Source organism: Gobius niger (assembly GCF_951799975.1).
Source record: "Gobius niger genome assembly, chromosome: 18".
Classification (NCBI taxonomy): domain Eukaryota; kingdom Metazoa; phylum Chordata; class Actinopteri; order Gobiiformes; family Gobiidae; genus Gobius; species Gobius niger.
Window position 1 is genome coordinate 28,101,915 of NC_136869.1, and position 13,765 is coordinate 28,115,679.

A 13,765-nucleotide genomic window follows, 5' to 3' on the forward strand; every position below is an offset into this window, starting at 1 on the left:
TAAAAACACACTAAAAACACAGCACACAATAAAAATAAAAGTCACTTGCTGGATCACATTGTAATAGAATTGTAAGTATGGTAATAACTGCAATAAAATTATTGGTATAAGAATGATGCAATAATCAAGTGTTTGAAATTATCTGCAAGGTTAGCATAAGTGTCATATTGTTCCCTTAATATCTGTACGAGACTGTTTTATCAGAAATAAGGAGACAGCAAGGCGACGAGAGGGAGGGGGGCCCTGGCGCGTGCAGGCTAACTGTGTGTCACTAAGAGCAGATGGCCTTGCACACACTAGGCCTCCCCACTTAGACAAAATAGTGTGATTCATGTGTTTGAGATGTATTGGACGATGTAAAATGTAACTCCACCTCTGTATGTTATATGCTATGGACAAACTAAATAAAAGGCTGTGCAGAAAATAACTCTTTGAGAATGGGTGCAGGAGAACCACGCTGTAGCTGTGGTGAACTGCAATTCTCCCTTGCAAGCCAACCAAAGTACTGATCTCTGTGTCGTTTCTTTCAAGTAAGCGTTCTCCAGAATTGGAAAACCAAGGTTTTAACCCTAATTTTCTGACACACATCGACAAGGCTTAAGCTAACAAAGAGCTAAGGCGACAAGATGGACTGAGACATGCTAGCAGGTACGGCGTCAGTTAGCATAGAAATAAAAAGGAGAAGCGGCGTTCAATCCTAACGTATGAGGACAGTTAGCAAGCTAAATCCAGGAAACTTTTCATTAGCATTAGCCTGTTCAATAGCCGCTAGCATTAGCCATGGAACATTGCGCATGATGACCAATCCAGATGTTTTAAGCTGTTGTCCACATTTAGGAGTCTCGTTAGAAATCCTTCATGAATGCATAGAGCTTTGGAGGTTTTACTGTATATGCATGGCCTGCCTATTCATTCAACAAAATGAACGCATTTGTAGAAGCAGGCTCAGAGCTAAAGGCTATGATTTCCTTGACGGCTCAGAGCTGGAAAGAGAGAGAGACGTTAGTATTAACATTATTTCCTGAAAACCGATATCTGATTTGAGCTTGTTTCTTTCCAAGCTGGGGTCACAGAGAGGTCGTGTTTAACAAAATCTCAAATTCAATCCACAGTCTGAGGCAATGGCCAACTGAATAGTCACACTAGGACTTTATAATCTGACTCCTAGGCAGAAACAGAACCTAGCTTTGTGTTCAGTAATACGGGGGAAAGCTTTTGTTTGAGGTTTATATAAAAGGTCTGGGTATGTTCAGAAATCAGCTCCACGTATTTGTATTCAATATAAAAAAAAATCTAATCATTATTATTATTATTATTATTATGTTCATCATAGTGTATGTAGAATAAGGCTCTCTCGTATAGATGGGAGAGTAATCATTTGAATAAACATGGCAGGCTTCACTCTTGTAGATGATATTTCTTATTATGTCAAATGTGGAGAAGGTTATTAAAGAAATGTATACAGGATATATAATATACAGAGCCTCTTGAAAGTATTCATACACCTTGAACTTTTGCACATTTTGTCATGTTTACAACCATAAACATAAAGATTTTATTTTTATTTTTTTACTGAATGTTCACACACAAGTAACCGACAACTGTGAAGTGAAAGCGAAATGATACATGATTCTGTTATTTTTCAAAAAATAGAAAAGTGAAAAGTGGGGCGTGCATAAGTATTCATACAGCATTTTCTGAGTGCATTAAATTGTCTTTAAAACATTCCTAATGACTCCAGAATGTTCACACCTTGGCCTAACCATTAAATAGAGGCACCTGTGTGTAATCTACTCTCAGTATAATTTCAGCTGTTCTTTTAGGCCCTCAGAGCTGTGGTCGGAGTGTATTGGTCACTAAACAACATCATGAAGGTCAAGGAGCACCAGAGAGGTCAGGGATAAAGCTGTGGAGAAGTTGAAAGCAGCGTTAAGTTATACAAAGATTTCCCAAGATTTAAACATCTCCCGGAGCAACTGTTCAATCCATCATTCAGAAATGGAAAGAGTAAAGCACCACTGCCAACTTACCAAGACGTGGTCGCCCATCTAAAATATTAGATCAAACAAGGAGGACACTGGTGAGAAATACAACCAAGTGCCCCAAGGTAACTCTGGAGGAGCTGTGAAGTCCTGCCGCTGAGCTGGGGGAATCTGTACATGGGACAACTATAAGTCGTATCTACACAAATCTGGCCTTCATGGACGAGTGGAAGAAGAAAGCCATTATTGAAAGGAGGCCATAACAAATCCCGTTCGAAGTTTGCTAGAAGTCATGTGGAGGACACAGCTCCATGTGGAAGAAGGAGCTTTGGTCAGATGAGAGAAAAATGTAACTTTTTGGCCCAAATGCAAAACGTTATGTATGGAGCAAACCTAACACTCCTCATCGTCCTGAGTGCACCGTCCCCAGTGTCAAATATACGGGGGGGAGCATCATGCTGTTGGGCTGCTTTTCCTCAGCGGGGACTGGGGAGATTGTAAGAATAGTTGGGAACAAAGATGGAGCCAAATATGGGGAAATTTTGGAGGAAAACCTGCTGGAGTCAGAAAGAGAACTGAGGCTGTGGCGGAGATTTACCTTCCAGCAGGACAATGACCCTAAACACAAAGCTAAATCTACAATGGAATGGTTCAATAAAAACATATTAATGTGTTAGAATGGCCCAGTCAAAGTCCTGACCTAAATCCTATTGAAAATCTGTGGAATAATGTGAAAACTGCTGTTCACAAACGCTCTCCTTCTAATGTGACAGAACTTGGGTTGTTTTGTAAAGAGGAATGGGCTAAAATTTCAGTTTCTAGATGTGCAAATCTTGTAGAGTCAAACCCCAAAAGACTTGTGCTGTTATTGCAGAAAAAGGGGGTTCCACAAAGTATTCATTCATGCTGTATGAATACTTATGCAAGCCCCACTTTTCGGTTTTCTATTTTTTGAAAAATAACAGAATCATGTATCATTTAGCTTTCACTTCACAGTTGTCTGTTACTTGTGTGTGAACGTTCAGTAAAAAAATCAAAATAAAATCCTTATGTTTAGGGTTGTAAACATGACAAAATGTGCAAAAGTTCAAGGTGTATGAATACTTTCGAGAGGCACTGTATATGTATGGGTTGCTTTTTTTCTTTTTATATATGTATATACTTCCTCACCCACTGCGGGCGGTCTCTTTTTCCTCCATGTTCGGGTCCTCTACCAGAGGCCTGGGAGCTTGAGGAATCTGCGCAGTATCATCTTTTCTGGACCGAGATGTCTGATGTATATCCTGGGATCTGCTGCAGCCACGCCTCCAGTTTGGGGGTCACTGCCCCGAGTGGCTCCACTGATGCCTTAACCTTCCAGGCCTTCTCCAGCTCTTCTCTGAGCTCCTGGTATTCCTCTATAGTTTCTCGTGATCCTTTTTCCTGACGTGAAAATTGCTTGGTATTGCTATGTCAAATTATAGTGAAATACGTTTTTAGTTTTTTTTTAAAGGGCCTATGTCATGCAAAATCGACTTTTTGGAGCTTTTAGCCATGTTGTTGTGCTATTTCCTTATCAATAACACCCCCAGAGTGATTTGTGGCTTCATTCACGCAGTTCTCTAGCCTGGCTAATACCAGACTCAATGTCACAAGTGACATTTAGTCTGGGGACCACCAATTCATTTTCTCGTAGGAGAGGTGTGGTTTATGATCGTCCATAGTCGTTTATTGGGCGCTACGAATGTCTTTAAATCTGTAAATAAACTACAAGCTTCCCTATATATTGAATAGCGCGTCATCGTCTTGCCGTCCCTCTTCGTTCTGTGGTTGGTTCCCAAATCCATGCAAAAATTTCGGCCATGGTCCCCAGGCTGCTGTGCAGTTCGAAATGATTGTTAGCCAGGTTAGCAGTTCTCAGTAATCCTCCTGAAGCCTGCTCTCTGAGCAGCTGCTCCGCCCTCTGCTGGAAAACCACTGAGTTGTGACACTCTGACGTTTTTTAAGCCATAGAGTCAAACAGGAAGAGCCCGACGTCTGTAATGTAATGCCTTACGGCCTGATTTTATTTATTTTATTATTATTATTTATTTTCATTATTTCTGTTGTAAGAAAGAAATAAAAGAAAAGAAGGAAGTGCCCGACACGTCCATGCTGCCCCTGCGGGGAAAACAAACACACCCCCTAAGCGTCTGAACAGACGTCATGTTTGCACTGAAAGTTGTAAAGAAGGAGCTCTTTCTAACCTACTCTGGACACGCCTGTTCTTTTATCTTACCTACGATAATGTCACGGAGAAAAGCGCGTTTGTCTACGGGAGGACAGACTTTACTCAACCTTCTTAAAGAAGAGGCCACTCGCCAGAAGTTGTTTTTTCTCTCTGGAATTCAGCGACTATCAGCCAAAACAGTGTTTTTCTGTGACCGTCTCTGATGGATGTTTGGTGAATCTGCACCAGAATCAAAGTGGATTCACTTTTATAACAAACACAAGCTCCATAATGTAAACACCCGATGAAGCGGCCAGGACAGAGCGGTGAGTCAATCAAAACAAGTGTTAGCGTGTGTGTTAGCGTGTGTGTTAGCGTGTGTTAGCATGTATGTTAGCCATTTATGAAGCTGTGTTGCAGATGTCAACTCCTGCATTGTGAAGGAACTTCACTTATTGCTGTGATATTTATGTTTATTTTACATGGGCAGATCTGCTCAGAGAGAGGGGGCGGAGTTAACTGAATAAAAGCGTTGTGTCTTCCGAGTTTGCAAAATACCTCCAGAAAATATTCATATTTCTCACAAAAAGAGGTACAATGTATCAAATAAATGCCCATTATACATACATAGTTTACTTTGGGATGTCTAAAATAGCATGACACAGATTCTTTGAATATACTGTAGCTCTAATGTCCACATATTTCACCTTGTTAAAGATGAAAAGTCCCAGATTGCAGAGACAAGCCGAAACCACATTGTTATGAAAGGTTGATTTTAAACCTTTTACTAAATATTGATGAAATTGTTTGAAAATGATTAAATATAACACACAAGTATCTAAATAATGTTATGTAATAGTTTGGTTGGGGCAGAAAGGCACTGATTTGGCGGAACAACCCTGGCCATCGTGAACATGGAGATTTGACAGAGAACAGCTTTTTTTCTTCTCCTTTGGTCAAATGATGCACTGCTACAAAAACGTTGTTTTCATATTGCATTTTATTAATTATTGTTATCTCGGTGTGCAGGGCAAACATAGGTTCGATCAATGAATCAATCAAGTACAAATAATACAACTTCAAATACAAGTTCAGAAATCAAGTGCAAAGCAAATGAAACGCCTGCACTGAAAAAAACAAAACTTTTATTTTCATTTGAATGGAAGGTACAATATTGTGGAAAAAAAACACAAACCAAGAAAGATGCAGTAGCCATCTGTAGGTAAATGATATAGAATATTTAATGTCAAATGCATGGTATAATACAAAATGAACACAAAAAGAGCTCACAAATATGCAATGTTATATATCATTTAAATATTTAAACTGACTGAAAGAAAACAGATCCATGCAGTACTGATATTACAACCAAAGAGAAGCGCGGGTTTGGTTTGGTGATGCATAGACGTCGGGGAGTGGCTTATCCACATAGGTCCATCAGGGTGAGGGGACAGGACAGGACGGGAACAGACCAACAGCCCACACTCCACACGGGGACAGACATGAGACACACATGAGGGGACAGCGCTGCAGGGGGACACTCTGACTGCACACAGGAGTTACGCTCAGTGTCCCGTTACAGTCCCATTACTCCGGGTCACAGCGGTTCCATCTACACGCGAGTCTGAACGCCCAAATATCAAGCGGAAAATACCACCTTTGTTGGTCTAAAATCTAGCCCAGTGGTTCTCAAAGGGGGGGTCGGGACTCTGAAGTAAGACGCAGGTGCCTTTCAGTGCCTTTGCCAATATAACTGAAGTAAACATTCTAAAGAAAGGCGTCAAACAATCATTGAAAGTGTGTCCTGCAGCTCGATCAGTTCAGAACCACTGGTCTCGACCGTGAGAGGCAGCAGTGGACAGTGGGCTGCAGAGACTCATGGAAGTCAATGCAATGAAATAACGCTTTATCAATATAAAACTTTGGTTGCCACATTGATATAAAAGTGGTTTGTCCAAGAAGGTAAAACATCGAAAATATGATGTCTATTCCCATCATGTAACGCTTCACGGCCAATAACTTCACCTAACGACCAACTAATCAGAGAGAATCAATTCACAATGAAATGAAATAGCTCCATATTTACTGAAGTTGAATCAGCATCATTTATTAAACCTATAAACTGCATTGTTTTGTTATTCTATAGTGTCCAGAACAATGACACTCCTGTTCGTCCTGTCTCATATTTGTTTCTCACAGGCCTCTCCTCATGTGACCAGAACACACTGCATACTTGTACTTTATAAATCCAGTCACCAGTTATAGTCGGGGTTGGCCTCCCCTTGGCCTGTGTGAGCTAAACTGATAGTTCCAGACGGGATGTAGAAGCTGCTTAGAAAGACTGCACACTCAAAAGTGACTGTACTGTTCTTCTGGGGGCGAAGGCCGTCCTGGTGCGTCTCAAACAGGGTTCAGATTTAACTTTATAATAACAACATTTCATTTTCTTGTGTGACATTATAGCAGACCCTGACCTCTGGGACGGAAATACAATGAGACATCAGGAGCGGACAACATGAAAGAGCTAACACGCTCCTCCAGTGAGTGTCAGCGACGGCCGGGGTATGTGAGCAATCAGACAGACACACAGGGACACACGCACTGACGGGGGGGGGGACACGGAGGACACACGTGAGGGACAAACAGCAACCTCAAACACATCCTTAAAGGCCCTGTACCTGGTTCTTTTTGGTCTACAAACAATGAAACCCATTCCGGACATCCGCAGCACGTTTCAAACACCTCCACTCTTCATTGGCACAACTTCAGGCGTAAAAGGAACAACGGGCCTCGTTTGCCACCGACAACAAAACAAACTTTATTACAGCACCGCAAAAGAACAGCAGGGGCAAAAGGAGGTACAAGGCCTTTAAGTCTCGCGTTGTGTTCCAGACGTGTGGTGACCAGAGCTCACCGTCCCGGGGCGAGCTGGGATCATGGGTGGGGGGTGAGGGAGAGGGGGTGCTGGGGTGGGTGGGGCTGTTGCTGGTGTTGGGGCGAAGACGGGACTCTCCTCGACTACGCGTATTCTTAAGCAATAACAACGTCATCCGTATTATCCACCCAAGAATACCCGTCACCGAAGAGAGTCGGAGGCCACAACACAGCCCACAGGCGCGGCCCGTGACCCAGCAGCCAGGGGGGCGGGGCCTGCTCACTGGGGGCCGACACACACCGCACACACACTCATCAGCACTGGCAGCAGCGGTCGGAGTAGTAGTAGTGGTAGTAGTAGTGGTAGTAGTAGTGGTAGTGGTAGTGGTAGTGGTACTAGTCGCAGTGGCCCAGTGGCATTGATCGAAGAAACGGCTCCATCAATGGCTTCCTCTGCAAAGGAGAGAGGGGACAGCGAGGCGTGTGAGTCCAGCAGCCACAGGGCCAAGCACATTCAACAGCACTTTGTGGAGAAACTATGTCGTGTCGGCCCGGTGCATGTGGGACACGCTTCAGTTCCCAACAGCTTGCTAAATGTCTCTCCCTGTTTACCGCCCAAGTCACCCAATGCTGTTCTGAGTTCTGTCTGATAGAGCTTGTAGGCCACAAAACCTAAAAGAAGAAATATTTTATAAAATAAACATTGAACATTTTGATTTAATATAAAATGATACATATGTACGTATATTTATTTTCCTCCCATGTTTTTGTTTATAATTTTCTTCTTAATAATAAAAGTAAAATAAAAAAAAATCATATTTAATAATTTAGTAATAATTTGTATTGTTATTAGTTTACTATGATTAGTATTTCTTTTCTACATATTATTATTATTATTATTTTGATGCTATTAATATGATTATTTTTGATGATAATAATAGATGATGATTATTATCAGTAATAACAACATTATTAATTATGATCATTATTATTATTATTATTATTATTATTATTATTATTATTATTATTATTATTATTATTATTATTATTATTATTATTGGTAATAACATTATTAATTATGATCATTCTTATTATTATTTCTATTATTATTACTATTATTATTATTGGTAATAATAATATTATTAATTATGACCATCATTATTATTATTATTTCTATTATTATTATCATCATCATTAATGTGATATAAAGCATGCAGTGATAGCCGTCTTTGGAAATCCCATATGAAACTACAATTGAACTGATTATTATTATTATTATAAATAATCATTTAAATGAAAAAAAAACATTCCCATATCCCCACAGTTTGATGGAGATAAATGTATTAGATTTCTTCTCATCGCTGCATTTTTATTTCCAAGCACTTTTCAGGGCGGCCCACTGCAGTTGAAGATGTGCATAAACTCGGTCTCCTAAAATCCTAAATGAAAAATAAATGTCCCGTGCGCTCTTCTTTGGAGCCACTTTTTATGTTTGTTTGTTTTTGTTTTTTCCCGACAGGCCTGCTATTCTAAAAGAGCTGTAAAAAGCACACGGTGTAACATAATGAGCAAGTCAATAAAAGCCAACAGTAAAATGGGGGGGGGGGGAGGGGGGGGCTACATTGATTTTCTAAGTCATCACGACCACAGACTGTTCTTACGTAACGCAGATTGATGACAAAACAATAAATGGCCGCCAGTGTTGTAATAATGTAATACAGCTCCAGTAAATGTCACTTATTAAGCCTGTCCTTCCTCTGGTTACATTATATTTGTGCAGCTTTATCGTGGCCTTGGTCTGGAAATGCTATATTGTCCTCGTGTGTCTAGGTGTAGTTTATAGGCCGAGCATCAGTCGTTTAACCTTTATAATGTGACACATCAGTTATTTCCTACTAAAACTCTGATCTGTGACTAAGGCCGGCGTTAAACGATGCCAGTATCGTATCAGAAAAAGTGTTTGGAAAAACATGTACTGGAAGAAAAATCTTACATTTTACATTTCTGCCCATTTCGCCCATTTTTTAAAATTTTCCCAATTTTTTTTATGACTAGTATTATATATTTCTACCCTATGTTTCCCAATTTATTCCCAATTGTTTTCCCTATTTTTGCCCCATTTTCCCTGATTCTTTTTAACACAATATTTCCTTTTTTGTGCCACAATTTCTCCCACTGCTCCCTTATTTTTCACACATTTCTTGACATTGAAGATGAATCTGATAATGCACATTTGCAGATCGTCCACACATATAGTTATCCAAATGCAAACCGGAATCTTTCTCAACTTTGAACTGATGGTTTGCTCTGACCAAAAGCACCAGGAGTTTTCTTGGTGGGCCGACGTACTTTTGAGTGAACAGGCCTGTCCTGGACCACACCGGCCCACAATAGAAACTGCAAGTTCCACTGGCATTCAGATCATTACTATTTGGATGTAATTACGAAACCCATCGCTGTCAGTGCGGTTTGGGAAAGCTTCTGGTTTCCATTGGAAGGAGTCACAATGTTTTGGCCTTTTTGAGTCTTCTATTCTCCCTCCACACCTCCCTAACCATGTCATTACTTAAACCTACAGTGTGATCATTGGGTTGGTTTTGTGAAGTTTATTTGTGTTGCAGTGGCGAGGGGAAGCTCCTTAACGGAACACACATTTTAAGATTGTTTAGTCATGTTGCGAATGTTGTAAACGACAGGATTAAAGTGATGAGTGCTCTGACGCACAGACGACATGCAGCTATTGTCCTCGAGCTAACACTGTTTTAGTTCGAGGGCTTGTTGTAATTGCTAATGGCCTGGACTATTGCATGGAATATGACTGACTTATATGATTTTAGGGGAGGGCGGTCTTGACCCAAAAGTCCCGGGCCGATTTTTTCCGTCAGTCCAGCCCTGTTCTCAACCAGACGAAACCAAAACAGTCACAACAGCCAGATCTAAAGAAGACCGACATCCACAGCTCCTGGTTTGGATCACGGGGCCTAATCTAGCTCACGTCGGTGTGGGGAATGACTGAAGGTATTTTATTCATGGGCTAATGTGTCTGCTTTTCCTTCTATTTAAGCTCTTGATTCGGATTGGTATAGTCTGGCCCTATGCTTCGGTCTAAAAGTGGATATTTCGGCATTTTCATTCGTCTTACATCGTACCCAACTGTACCTAAACCTCCCCCCGCAGGCCTCTGCCGGTCATTACACCTGGCACTGCAGCACTTTCCATTTTTTTTCGTGCTGTCATTTTTCACGGTTTTTTGTCGCTTATTTGTGTCTTTTTGTGGCTCTTGTTTTTGCTTTTTCATCACATTTCAATTGTGTTTTTGTCGCTCTTTTGTTGTATTTTCTTCCTTGTTTTTGTGGCTATTCTGACACTTTGTTACAGAAGCTTTTAGATTTGGGTAAAGTCAAAGTAAAGGGAAAATGTGCTTGGTTAAGGCGCGGGTGAAGACGTGAACAGCAGTTTTGTTAAAGGCGCAGTAGCGGGTTTTCTCGTCTCCCTGGTGGTGGTTCACTGTGCGCTCAGGCCTTTGTGGGGAAACACTGTTCATCTCATTATAAACACTTCTACAGCTGGAAAAAACATGTATAACGGAAATACTTTTGATACTTAGGAATAAAATATAGCAATGTTTTTGACTTAACCTTATCCCAGTGCATTTTTCTCCAGTTCGGCCTAACCCTTTACTCAAATCTAAAAGCTTCTCGACTGGAGCAGCAGTGCAGTGTCTCGTTTGAAAGAGCAGGCCCACAAAACAGCTTTTTTTGTCACATTATTTGTCACGTTTTTGTTGTGCTTTTGTTATTGTTATTTGTTTGTATTATTGTGTGTTTTTTTTTCCATTCTCGGTTTTGTTGCTATATTGACGCACATTATTATTTTATTTTATTTTAATTTATAGTGAAAATGCGCTGGGTTAAGGCGGGGTCTAAGACGTTTTGTTCAGAGCAGATTTGGTGCTGATTGGTTGAAACGAAAGAGCCCGGACTTTTCAAACACCTCTGCCATTCACGCTTTTCAAAATGTTTTCATCAATTGCAGTCAGACTTGGATTCAATAAATACATTTTGGAAACTTTCTCAATGAATTAATCTGGAGTAGAATATCGCAGTTTGTTTGTGTATTTTCTATTTCTAACATTTCTTGTCCCTGTGAAGGAGGATGTTACAAATGTGTTTGGAAAGTTAGAAATGACTGTGTGATGTTTGTTATTAAAAATACCAATAAATGAGGTATAAGGCCTTGATGTCAGGTGTTTTGAAAAGGGCCTGGTCCAGTCGACAGCGTGTTTTAACCTCTTATTTTAATTCATTTATTTTCTTTTCTTAGTTTATTTGAACAGGGAAAAGCAAAATCACTCACATCACTGTAAATAACCGTTTTTTCTTTAACTGTCGTCTCTGGGCCTGATGTGGATTAAACAATATACAACAATATCAACAATAAACCTCGCCTTTTTCTCCTGTTCGGCTTCACCCAAATCTAAAAGCTTCTCCACTGATCGGGACTTTTGTGTTGTTGCTGCATTTTTGTCAGAATTTTGTCTCTCTTTTTTTTTGTCCCGTTTTCGTAGTTTTTTTTGTTGCTTTTTTGTTGTGTTTTCGTTGTTTTTTTTCCGACATGTTTTTGTCACTGTTTCGTGCTGTCATTGTTGCTTTCACAGCACGTTTTTTTTTTTCACGTTTTTTTGTCGCTTATTTGTGTCTTTTTGTGGCTCTTGTTTTTGCTTTTTCATCACATTTCAATTGTGTTTTTGTCGCTCTTTTGTTGTATTTTCTTGCTTGTTTTTGTAGCTATTCTGACACTTTGTTCCAGAAGCTTTCAGATTTGGGTAAAGCCAAACTGGAGAGAATGTGCTGGGTTCAGGCGGGGTTAAGACTGTATTTAATATCTGTATTTATTCATTCGTACTATATAAAAAATATAACACAAAGTCTGTGTTTTAACCCAGTTCGGCCTAACCCTTTACCCAAATCTAAAAGCTTCTCGACTTGAGAGCAACAGTGTAATGCCTCATTTGAAAGCTAAGGCCTTTTATTGTTGCTTGTCTGGCACGTTTGTGTCGCTCCTTTGTAGCTTTTTTTGTTGCTTTTATGTCACATTTTTGTTGCGTCTTCATCCTTGTTTTTGTTGCTTGATTTTTTTTTTTCAAGAAGCTTTTGGATTTGGGTAAAGCCAATCTGGAGAAAATGTGGTTGGTTCAAGCAGGGGATCAGAGATGAATTCAACACTCTTTCAGACATATTTCATTTTAACATAAATGATAATAATGTAAAAGTAGCAGAGTTCTGATGTGTAATCACTGTGTTTTTAATATTTGTGTTCATTATACATACGATACGTTTAGTATTTTTTTGGTCGTATATTATATTGTATTTTATAGTATATTATATATTATATTCATTTACGGTAAATATCCTTTTGTACATATTTAACACAATCAAAACCCAGAACAGATGGATTTATACCACGTGATTGGACGGTACCGTGCGACCCCGCCATGACCCCGGGGCTAACGTGGCTAAGCTAACGGTGCTTGGACCCTGTGTGCAGCGGGGGGGCGGAGCTCTTACCTGGGGGCGGGGTCAGCTGGTCTGTGGGGGTGGGGCCATCCTCCTCCTCCTGTGGCTGATGTGGCCTGTGGGGGCGGGGTTTGGGGAGGAAACGGAAAAAAAAAACACGTACCATTATTTCTCCTTCAGCTTTCACAAAACCACATCTGTAACAATGTCCGCCTTTTCTTTTAACCCTTTCTTCAACATTTTGAAGTCTATTTCCTTTCTCCCGACCAGATGTGTCTGTATTAATGGATTCCGCGGCTCATGTTCCGTCCATTCATTTGTCATGAAAGCCATGAATTCATTCCTCTCCTCCTCACCCATGAACGCACGTTATTAAAAAAGCCTGACTTCTGTACATGCTAATCCCGCTCTGGAGACGGTTAATAATGCAGATGCTATGCAGATGTGATTGTACTGGTGACGACTACAGCGCATGCTCGCGCCGGGCCAACCGCCACACACGATACACCGATATGTTCCTGCGCCTTCGGGAGGGGAAGCATTAACATTCTCTGCAGTAAAAAAAAAAAAAAAAACGCTTCCGCCCGTGGCAAAAGTCAATGGAATAAATGATGGAACAGCCACGGAGTAGATGAAGCCCGTCTTTATTGGACCGAAAGGCGTAGTCTGAGTACAAACGCCAGGTTTAGTCAAAATGTTGCTTAGGACATTTCAAAAAAAAAAAAAAAACTAAATTCAATCCGGACGCCATTTTCCATGAGGCCTGCACTGGGCTGTTTCTAAAGCATCGTTTCCGTTTGGATCCCGAATTATTTGGAGGAACTGTTTGGAAACACAGACGGAGGAGGAGGATCATCACATGGCCTTTGTCGGGCCGTCCTGACTTTTCAGAACTTCAAACATCCTACAGGCCCCAAAAAAGAGGACAAGGAACCACATGTGTAGCAGTGTTACAGTTTGATGCGGATAACGGACTTTTTCTACAAGAGCAAAGGCCGCTCCATTGTAAAGTCACCTCCTGCACTGATGTCTGCCTAATATACGAAGGAATTATAATCCTAAAAAAAACAATTCATAGATATTGCTTTTAGCTTTGATAATATTGGAACAAAATAAAAGGAAGAATGAAATTGCAGATGAAGGTGCAGAGGCGAGAAGAGGGGGGGGGGGGGGGGAGCGCGTTTACGGCGAATCAACAGCCGTGA

At 40.6% G+C, this 13,765-nt stretch overlaps 1 long non-coding RNA gene across 1 annotated transcript; it reads right to left on the bottom strand.

Moving 5' to 3' along the window:
* Window positions 1-7,117: 7,117 nt before the first annotated feature.
* On the bottom strand, window positions 7,118-12,662 carry LOC306977611. Its single transcript, XR_013793845.1, has 2 exons — window positions 12,612-12,662; window positions 7,118-7,497 (listed from the first exon to the last, which is right to left on the bottom strand). It is a non-coding gene; the product is annotated as an uncharacterized lncRNA (long non-coding RNA).
* Between the last annotated feature and the right edge of the window lie 1,103 nt (window positions 12,663-13,765).